At 38.3% G+C, this 9,189-nt stretch overlaps 2 non-coding genes across 2 annotated transcripts; one reads left to right on the top strand and one right to left on the bottom strand.

Moving 5' to 3' along the window:
* The first annotated feature begins 3,893 nt into the window (after window positions 1–3,893).
* LOC112745046 (small nucleolar RNA R71) lies at window positions 3,894–4,001 on the top strand. Its single transcript, XR_003172994.1, has one exon. It is a non-coding gene; the product is annotated as a small nucleolar RNA R71 (small nucleolar RNA).
* Window positions 4,002–8,742: 4,741 nt separating this feature from the next.
* On the bottom strand, window positions 8,743–8,849 carry LOC112746313 (small nucleolar RNA R71). The gene has a single exon (XR_003174204.1). It is a non-coding gene; the product is annotated as a small nucleolar RNA R71 (small nucleolar RNA).
* Window positions 8,850–9,189: the final 340 nt, after the last annotated feature.

Here is a 9,189-nt window from a genome sequence, read left to right as displayed (position 1 = left end):
CAAAAAAACACACAAACTCATAGTAAAGTCCAGAAATGTGATTTTTATTTAAAACTAAAAAAAATATACTAAAAACTAACTAAATCATACTAAAAACTATGTAAAAACAATGCCAAAAAGCGTATAAATTATCCGCTCATCACAACACCAAACTTAAATTGTTGCTTGTCCCCAAGCAACTGAAAATCAAATAGGATAAAAAGAAGAGAATATACTATAAATTCTAAAATATCAATGAAACTTAGCTCCAATCAGATGAGCGGGACTAGTAGCTTTTTGCCTCTTGAATAGTTTTGGCATCTCGCTTTATCCATTGAAGTTCAGAATGATTGGCATCTATAGGAACTTAGAATTCAGATAGTGTTATTGATTCTCCTAGTTCAGTATGTTGATTCTTGAACACAGTTACTTAATGAGTCTTGGCCGTGGCCCTAAGCACTTTGTTTTCCAGTATTACCACCGGATACATAAATGCCACAGACACATAACTGGGTGAACCTTTTCAGATTGTGACTTAGCTTTGCTAAATTCCCCAATTAGAGGTGTCCAGGGTTCTTAAGCACACTCTGTTTTTGCTTTGGAGCTTGACTTTAACCACTCAGTCTCAAGTTTTCACTTGACACCTTCACGCCACAAGCACATGGTTAGGGACAGCTTGGTTTAGCCGCTTAGGCCAGGATTTTATTCCTTTAGGCCCTCCTATCCACTGATGCTCAAAGCCTTGGATCCTTTTTTATTATCCTTGCCTTTCGGTTTTAAGGGCTATTGGCTTTTTGCTCTTGCCTTTTGGTTTAAAGAGCTTTTGGCTTTTTCTGCTTGCTTTTTCTTTTTCTTTTTCTTTTTTTTCGCCATTTTTTTTTCCGCAAGCTTTTGTATATTCACTGCTTTTTCTTGCTTCAAGAATCAATTTTATGATTTTTCAGATTATCAAATAACATGTCTCATTTTTCATCATTTTTTAAGAGCCAACATATTTAACATTCTTAAACCACAATTTCAAAAGACACATGCACTGTTCAAGCATTCATTCAGAAAACAAAAAGTATTGTCACCACATCAAAATAATTAAACTAGTTTCAAGGATGAATTCAAAACCATGTACTTCTTGTTCTTTTATTTTTAGAACATTTTTTCATTTAAGAGAGGTGATGGATTCATATTCATAACTTTAAGGCATAGACACTTAGACACTAGTGATCATATAGTAAAGATACAAACATAAATAAAACATGAAGCTCAAAAATCGAAAAACAGTAAAATAAATAGACAAGGAGATTAAGGAATGAGTCCACCTTAGTGAGGATGGCGTCTTCCTCTTCTTGAAGAACCAATGGTGCTTTTGAGCTCCTCTATGTCTCTTCCTTGCCTTTGTTGCTCCTCCCTCATAGCTCTTTGATCTTCTCTAATCTCATGGAGGATGATGGAGTACTCTTGATGCTCCACCCTTAGTTGTCCCATGTTGGAACTTAATTCTCCTAGGAAAGTGTTGATTTGCTCCCAATAGTTTTGTGGAGGGAAGTGCATCCCCTGAGGCATTAGTGGTTATGGAAAAACAAAAAATGCAATGTTTTTTTCCACACCAAACTTAAAATGTTTGCTCGTCCTCGAGCAAAAGATGGAGGAAAGGAGGAGAAGAAGAAGAAGTGGAGGAGATGGAGGTGTGTGGTGGGTTCGGCCAAGGGTGGGGGAAGTGTGTATGAAAAGGTGTGAAGAGGAGAGAAGAAGAGGTGTGGCAGGTGGGGATCCTGTGGGGTCCACAGATCCAGTGGGGCCAAGGACTTAACATCCCTACTCCAATTAGGCGTGTAAAATGCCCTTGCTATGCAATCCTGGCGTTTAACGCCAGACTGATGCTTGTTTCTGGCGTTAAACACCCAAATGTAGCCTGTTTTTGGTGTTTAACGCCAGATAGATGCTTGTTTCTGGCGTTAAACGCCAGCTTGCTGCTTGTTTCTGGTGTTAAACGCCAGACAGATGCTTGTTTCTGGCGTTTAAATGCCAGAATGCTCCTCCTCCAGGGTGTGCTGTTTTTAATTCTGTTTTTCATTCTGTTTTTGATTTTTTAGTAGTTTTTGTGACTCCACATGATCATCAACCTAATAAAACACGAAATAAAATAAAATAGATAAAATAACATTGTGTTGCCTCCCAACAAGCGCTTCTTTAATGTCAATAGCTTGACAGTGAGCTCTCATGGAGCCTCACAGGTAATCAGAGCAAGGTTGGAACCTTCCAACACCAAACTTAGAGTTTGAATGTAGGGGTTCAACACCAAACTTAGAGTTTGGTTGTGGCCTCCCAACACCAAACTTAGAGTTTGACTGTGGGGGCTTTGGTTGACTCTGCAGTGAGAGAAGCTTTTCATGCTTCCTCTCCATGGTTACAGAAGGAGATCATTGAGTTTTAAACACAAGGTTGTCCTCATTCAGTTGAAGGACCAACTCTCCTTTGTCCACATCAATCACAGCTCTTGCTGTGGCTAGGAAGGGTCTACCAAGGATGATGGATTCATCCTCATCCTTCCCAGTGTCTAGGATTATGAAATCAGCAGGGATTTAAAGGCCTTCAACCTTTACTAACACGTCCTCTACTGGTCCATAAGCCTATTTTCTTGAGTTGTCTGCCATCTCTAATGAGATTTTGGCAGCTTGCACCTCAAAGATCCCAAGTTTCTCCATTACAGAGAGTGGCATTAAGTTTATTCCTGACCCTAGGTCACACAGAGCTTTCTCAAAGGTCATGGTGCCTATGTTAAAGGGAATTAGGAATTTACCAGGATCCTGTTTCTTTTGAGGTAAAGTATGCTGAACCAAGGCATTTAGTTCCTTGATGAGCAATGGAGGTTCATCCTCCCAAGTCTCATTACCAAATAATTTTGCATTCAGCTTCATGATAGCTCCTAAATACTGAGCAACTTGTTCTTCAGCAATGTCTTCATCTTCTTAAGAAGATGAATAGTCATCAAAGCTCATGAATGGTAAAAAGAGGTTCAATGGAATCTCTATGGTCTCTAGATGAGCCTCAGATTCCTTTGGTTCCTCAAAGGGAAACTCCTTATTGGTCACTGAACGTCCCAGGAGGTCTTCCTCACTAGGATTCATGTCCTCCTCCTCCCTTGTAGGTTCGGCCATGATGGTCAAATCAAAGGCCTTGCACTCTCTCTTTGGATTTTCTTCTGTATTACTTGGGAGAGTACTAGGAGGAGTTTCAGTGACCCTTTTACTTAGCTGGCCCACTTGTGCCTCCAAATTTCTAATGGAGGACCTTGTTTCATTCATGAAACTGAAAGTGGCCTTAGATAGATCAGAGACTATATTTGCTAAGCTAGATGGATTCTGCTCAGAATTCTCTGTCTATTGCTGAGTGGATGATGGAAAAGGCTTGCTATTGCTAAACCTGTTTCTTCCACCATTATTAAAGCCTTGTTGAGGCTTTTGTTGATCCTTCCATGAGAAATTTGGATGATTTCTCCATGAGGGATTATAGGTGTTTCCATAGGGTTCACCCATGTAATTCACCTCTGCTATTGCAGGGTTCTCAGGATCATAAGCTCCTTCTTCAGAAGATGCCTCTATAGTACTGTTGGATGATTCCTTCAATCCATTCGGACTCTGAGAAATCATATTGACTTGCTAAGTCATTATTTTGTTCTGAGCTAATATGGCATTCAGAGCATCCATTTCAAGAACTTCCTTCCTCATAGGCGTCCCATTACTCACAGGATTCCTTTCAGAAGTGTACATGAACTGGTTATTTGCAACCATGTCAATGAGTTCTTGAGCTTCTGTAGGTGTTTTCTTTAGGTGAATGGATCCACCTGCAGAATGGTCCAGTGACATCTTTGATAGCTCAGATAGACCATCATAGAATATACCCAGGATGGTCCATTATGAAAGCATGTCAGAAGGACACTTTTTGGTCAGTTCCTTGTATCTCTTCCAAGCTTCATAGAGGGACTCACCTTCTTTCTGTTTGAAGGTTTGAACATCCACTCTAAGCTTACTAAGCTTTTGAGGAGGAAAGAACTTGGCTAAGAAAGCTGTGACCAGCTTATCCCAAGAGTTCAGGCTGTCTTTAGGTTGAGAGTCCAACCATATTCTAGCTCTGTCTCTTACAGCAAACAGGAAAAGCATAAGCCTGTAGATCTCGGGATCAACCCCATTGGTCTTAGCAGTATCACAGATCTGCAAGAATTCAGTTAAGAACTGAAAAGGATCTTCTGATGGAAGTCCATGAAACTTGCAATTCTGTTGCATCAGAGAAACTAATTGAGGTTTCAGCTCAAAATTGTTTGCTCCAATGGCAGGGATTGAGATGCTTCTTCCATGTAAGTTGGAATTTGGCCCATTAAAGTCACCAAGCATCTTCCTTGCATTATTATTATTTTCGGCCATGTCTCCTTCTTTTTCGAAAATTTCAGTAAAGTTCTCTTTAGAGTGTTGTGTTTTAGCTTCTCTTAGCTTCCTCTTCAGAGTCCTTTCAGGTTCAGGATCAGCCTCAACAAGAATGTTCTTATCCTTGTTCCTGCTCATATGAAAAAGAAGAAAACAGGAAAGAAAAGAAAATATGGAATCCTCTATGTCACATTATAGAGATTCCTTATGTAAGTATAGGAAGAGAATAATGGAGGAAGGAAAAGATAAGAATCCAAACACAAGGGAGAGGAATGAGTTCGAATTCTTATGTGAAAATAAGTTTTAGTAAATAAATAAATAAATAAATAAATAAATAAATAAATAAATAAATAGAAGGAGATTAGGGATGGAATTTTTGAAAATAATTGAAAAGAAAAGAAAAATATTTTTGTTTTTAAATTAAAAATTATAATTAAAATTCGAAAATAAGAAAAAAAATAAAATTAAAATTAAAATTTAAAATAATTAGTTAATTAAAAAGGAATTTTGAAAAAGAGGGAAGGGGTTTTCGAAAATTAGAAAGAGAGAGTTAGTTAGGTAATTTTGAAAAAGATATGATTTAAAATTTAAAGATTGAACCTTTCTTAATAGGCAAGTAACAAACTTTAAAATAATTGAATCAATCACATTAATTGTTAGTAAAAATTTTGAAATTATGAAACAAAAATAAGAAAAAGATTTTGAAAATAAATTTTGAAATTTTCGAAAATATTAAGAAGAAAATTGAAAAAGATTTGATTTTTGAAAGAGTTTTGAAAAAGATAGAATTTTTAAATTGAAAATTTGATTTGACTTATAAGAGACAACTAGATTTTAAAAATTTTTGAAAAAGTCAAGTCAAATATTCGAATTTTATGAGAAAAAAAGGGAAAGATATTTTTTGATTTTTAAATTTTTAATGATGGAAGAGAAAAACATCAAAAAGACTTAATGCATGAAAATTTTGGATCAAAACACATGATGCATGCAAGAACACTATGAATGTCAAGATGAACACCAAGAACACTTTGAATGTCAAGATGAACACCAAGAACTTATTTTTGAAAATTTTTAAGAAAAGAAAAATATGCAAGACACCAAACTTAGAAATTTTCAATGTTGAGTGATGTCAGGGCATTTTGGCCAGTTTCACTAACCTTTTCTTTACTGTTTTAGGGTAGTTTCATGCATTTTCTTAGGAAATAAGCAAGTTTTGGGTAGAATTTCACTTACATCTTGATTTAAGCATACATTGAGTATTTTACATAATTTCATGAGAATTTTGCATGAATTAGATGACAAATTGGATGATGCATGTCTCATGATGTGGATTAGAACTTTGATGCACTTTATTGCTTGATTTCAGGAGAAAGGAAGCAAGAAAGAGCCACGTTAGCAGCCACATTAGTCTAACTACCGTGACCACCAACGTGGAATGGGAGCTAGCTTGCAATGTTAATGAGAAAAGTAATCGCCAATAACGTCCTCGAAAGCCATCATAGCCCACGTTAAGAGTCACGTTAACTAAGTTAACGTGAACTCTAACATGGAAGAAAGAAATAAGGCCAACGTTAGGGACACTCACCTTTGTCACTAACGTTGGACCAAGCTCATAAGTGGCCACGTTAAGAGCCACGTTAACTCAGTTAACGTGGACTCTAACATTGGGAAGCAAAAGAGAAGCCAACGTTAGTGACACTTACCTTTGTCACTAACGTTGGCCAAGCTACGATGAGCCACGTTAGTTGCCACGTTAACTTAGTTAACGTGGAAGCTAACATGGAGAAAGCAAGTGATCGCCAACGTTAGTGACACTTACTTTTGTCACTAACGTTGGGATGTACCACCACAAGTCACTATGAGCAACGTTAGCTCCCAGGTTAACTTAGTTAACGTAGAAGCTAACGTGGATAAAGGAGATGATAAGCCAACATTAGTGACATTCACCTTTGTCACTAACGTTGGAGATGGCTATCATTACCATGTTAGAAGCCACGTTAACTTAGTTAACGTGGACTCTAACGTGGGAAGTAGGGGCACCTTGGAACGTTAGTGACAAAGGTAAGTGTCACTAACGTTCTCGAAGAATTGGCAAGCCTACGTTAAGAGCCACGTTAACTAAGTTAACGTGAACTCTAACGTAGGGAGGGAGGACTCTCAACATTATTGGAAAAGGTGAGTCCCAATAATGTGTGTGAAGGACCAAGAGGAAACGTTAGTGGTCACGTTGGTGCCACTAACGTTGAAGTTAACATGGATCATCCCTGGGTGAGGAACGTTAGTGAAAAAGGTGATTGTCACTAACGTTCTCGAACCCACACTCTCACTTAACGTTAACGCCACTAACGTCCTAAGCTAAAGACCCTTCCTACTTCACACTTTCTCTCTGCAAGTAAAGCTAAGCCCACTGCAGAAGATAACTGCTTCAAACTCAAGATCCAAAGGCCCATATCCAAGACTTGAAGAATCAACTAGAAGATCAGAAGAGTAGTATATATAGGGATAGTCTTGAATCAGGAAACAGCTTTTGGGGATTGGAAATTGAGAACTACTTTTTGTATAATTTACTCTACACTTATAGTTCAAGTTTTCATGATGTATTCTCCATCTTTTTTTTCCATTTCAAGAGCTATGAACAGCTAAACCCCTTTCATTGGGTTAGGGAGCTCTGTTGTAATTTGATGGATCAATACTAATTTTCATTACTCTTCTTCTATCTTTTCTCTTGATTTTACTAGAAAGCTTTCAATCTTCATCCAATTGGGTAGTTATCTTGGAAAAGAAGCTATTCATACTTGGATCTCTTCTGAACCTTGGAAGAGGAAAGAAGAGATCATGCTAGAAATGCTTTCTCATGTTGGACCAAATTGGGTTTGGTTGGGTATGGTGACTATAATCCTACCAACACTTGATTTGGGAATGCATGTGGTATAATCAGTGACCATACTTCATCTCTTCTCATGAGAAATTGACCAAGGAATTGGCTATTGATCAAGATTTGAGAGATTGAATTACCAAGGAATTGGAATTCGATCACTTAAGATTGCCAAGGAGATCAATGAATGCATTGATTGAGGAAGAGATGAAAATGAACTTGATCCGGAGAATGTAACATCTCCTAAGCCCAATGAATCCCCATTTCCGATCTTACCCATTCTCTTTAATTTCTGCAATTTACTTTCATGAGCATTTTCTCCATTTCCATTTACAATTCTGCAATTTACTTTTCGTCATTTACTTTCAGCTCTTTATTTCCAGCATTTACATTTTCTGCTATTTACTTTCCCGCCATTTAATTTCCTGCAACTCTCAAACCAAATTCTGCTTCGCTCAACTATAACGTTCCTCTAATTAAAGTTGCTTGACCAATCAATCCCTCTGGGATTTGACCTTACTCTATTGTGAGTTTTTACTTGACGACAATTCGGTATACTTGCCAAAGGAAAATTGTTGAGAGACAAGTTTCCGTGTTATCAAGTTTATGACGCCGTTGCCGGAGATTGATTTTGTATCAACAATGACTAAATTGGAGGATAACTAGATTGAGCATTTTTCTTTAGTTTGATTTAAATTTCTGTTCGAGTTAATTACTTTCAGTTTTAGTTATTTTCCTTCCTTCCCCCTACTCCTTTTTCTTAGTTATTTACCATTCAGTTCACTAACCCACTAACTGTTTGATATATTGCATCACTCACACTAACAGCAATTTTAACAAGAGTACTTTCTGCATTTATTTCCTTGCTTGTGCCTTGTTGGTTGTATGACAGGGAGAAGAAGTGAGGCTTCAACTTCCTTTGATTCTGAACCTGAGAGGACCTTCCTTAGATTAAGGAGGGAAGCAAGAGGAAAGAGAGTAGTTGGTGCTGAGGAAGAGGAGGAGTACTTTGAACCAGACATGGATGAAAACATGGAGAACCATCATGAAGAAGAGGCTCACAACCATGGCAGAGAAGGTCCAGCGCATTAGGCTGGACAAGAGAGAAGAGTTCTGGGTTCTTATATTAACCCAAACCCAGGAAACTGTGGAAGTAGCATCCAAAGGCCAACCATACATACCAACAACTTTGAACTAAAGCCACAGCTCATCACCCTTGTTCAGAACAATTGTTCATTCGGAGGAAGTGTCCAAGAAGACCCAAATCAACATCTAACCACCTTCCTGAGGATATGTGATACTATGAAGTCTAATGGTGTTCATCCTGACACTTATATACTACTTCTGTTCCCTTTCTCACTTAAGGACAAGGCATCTAAATGGCTGGAATCCTTCCCAAAGGAGAGTTTAGCAACCTGGGAAGATATGGTGAACAAATTCTTGGCAAGATTCTATCCTCCTCAACGGATCAACAGGCTGAGAGCTGAGGTGCAAACATTCAGGCAGCAGGATGGTGAGACTCTATATGAAGCATGGGAGAGGTTTAAGGACCTGACAAGAAGGTGTCCACCAGATATGTTGAATGAATGGGTGCAACTACACATTTTCTATGAAGGCCTCTCTTATGAATAAAAAAAGGCAGTAGACCATTCATCCGGAAGATCTCTGAACAAGAAGAAGACCATTGAAGAAGCCATAGATGTCATTGAGACTGTAGCGGAGAATGACTACTTCTATGCTTCTGAAAGAGGCAACACTAGAGGAGTGATGGAGCTAAACAATATGGATGCACTGCTGGCCCAAAACAAGCTTATTACCAAGCAGCTGGCTGACCTCACCAAGAAGATGGAGAGGAACCAAGTGGCAGCAATCACCACCTCATCAGCAACCCAAGAGGGAGTGAGTGCTGAGGCAGAGGAG

This window comes from Arachis hypogaea, chromosome 14 (genome assembly GCF_003086295.3).
Source record: "Arachis hypogaea cultivar Tifrunner chromosome 14, arahy.Tifrunner.gnm2.J5K5, whole genome shotgun sequence".
Classification (NCBI taxonomy): domain Eukaryota; kingdom Viridiplantae; phylum Streptophyta; class Magnoliopsida; order Fabales; family Fabaceae; genus Arachis; species Arachis hypogaea.
Note: the sequence above shows the minus strand (reverse complement) of the source record. Positions and strands in the feature narration are given on the sequence as shown.